At 35.4% G+C, this 1,642-nt stretch overlaps 1 non-coding gene across 1 annotated transcript; it reads left to right on the plus strand.

The window, feature by feature from the left end:
• Positions 1–801: 801 nt before the first annotated feature.
• Positions 802–908, plus strand: LOC111758190 (U6 spliceosomal RNA). Its single transcript, XR_002792414.1, has one exon. It is a non-coding gene; the product is annotated as a U6 spliceosomal RNA (small nuclear RNA).
• Positions 909–1,642: the final 734 nt, after the last annotated feature.

Here is a 1,642-nt window from a genome sequence, read left to right on the forward strand (position 1 = left end):
TGATTTTCATGGTGGTTTCACCAGTCTGTACTCCCACCAACAATGGAGAAGGATTTCTTTTTCCTCATAGCCCCACCAGTATTTGTTATAGGGTGATTTTTTTTAATAATAATCATTCTTTCCAATGTGAGATGGAATCTCTGTGTTTTAATTTGCATTTCTTGAATGACCAATGATGTTGAACATTTTTTCATATATTTATTTGCTAATTTTTACCTCTTCAACAAACTTTTTGTATGAGTTCTCTGACTAGCCCACCAAGCATAATTCTATCTATGAGACCTTAATCCTATGGGTCATCCTAAGTTCTCTTGGGGGAGTGATATATTTGTTTTGGTTTTGTTGCAGTGACTGTCAATTAGACAACATAAAGTGACTCTGAAGAAGCAACTCCTATTTCCTCAGATTGAGCTATTCTAAACCATGACTTTCACTAAGTTAGGGCATCTGTTATACTTTATTTAATTTCATGGCCATCTCAAAAATCCTGTAAGGGCTTTGGAAATGACTATATTTTCTATGTGTGATTTTCAAGACAGATTTGTTATCCAGCCTATGTATATTTGTGGCCTATGATTGATAAATCATTCTGATCTAGAGGCAGACAAGTTAATATCAGGATGTGCATATGGTTGAGAGTGAAATTTAGTTGAATTTAGCTATTATTTGTTTGCTGGTGAGTTTTGCTTCCTTCAGCAATCAGAGGAATTTAGGTTTTGATGCCATAAAGTTCTGTAATTAGTCAGTGGAAGAGGTCGGAAAAGCAATACAAAAGTGTTGAGAACAAAAAAAGAAAAATGAGTGCTTATTCGGCAGCATATACACTAAAATTGGAATGATACAGAGAAGATTAGCATGGCCCCTGCACAAACATGACATGCAAAAGAAGAAAAATTAGTCTAGAAATTAATGAAATGAGCTGATTATATTTTTTCAGATACGTTATAGATACATTACAGATTGTTCAATGATTTATTTTGGATTTTTTTGTAGACATTGTCCAGGAACAAATAAAACAACATCCAAAGGTCTGTCATGATATATGTATCGAACTGTTGAGTATTCTACAGGGAAGAAAGTATTGTAGTGTTTTGCTACAATTTATGCATGACATTTCAAACGCTGTCACATTACAGCATCTGTATTAGCTTTGCCAAAAGTTGTGACCCATTTTCTGTACTCAGATCTGCATATGTCCATGTTTTCTGGAGGAGGCTCCACTGTCCATGGTTATGGTCAGCAGGTCTCTAGCCAGTGATTTTCTCCCACACTGAACAGGATCATGTTTCTATTTGAATTTTTCAGGTTGAAATCTAAATGGGTCACTCAGTGTGCTCGTGGTGACAATTATGAGACTGAAACTGATGGCGACTTTGTGATGCTCCACAAGAAGATCTAAAGCTTGAAGTCAGGGGAGGGTGTCTAGAAGAATATAAAACAAGACCAAAAGCAAGAGGATTTATAACAGCTCCTTTCCTCTTCTACAGTGTATAAAATGAGGCAGAAAAATTGTGCAAAGGCTGTAAATGCATGTCAGGATCTGAAAGACTTTTATTATTTTTTGGAAGACTTTTATTACTCTCCAGATTTACGGTCTCTATATTTTGATATTACCGGATCCCTTTCAGAGTTATATACACTT

Source organism: Cavia porcellus, unplaced genomic scaffold, assembly GCF_034190915.1.
Source record: "Cavia porcellus strain 051 isolate PalLab524CR breed Dunkin Hartley unplaced genomic scaffold, mCavPor4.1 scaffold_26, whole genome shotgun sequence".
Classification (NCBI taxonomy): Eukaryota; Metazoa; Chordata; class Mammalia; order Rodentia; family Caviidae; genus Cavia; species Cavia porcellus.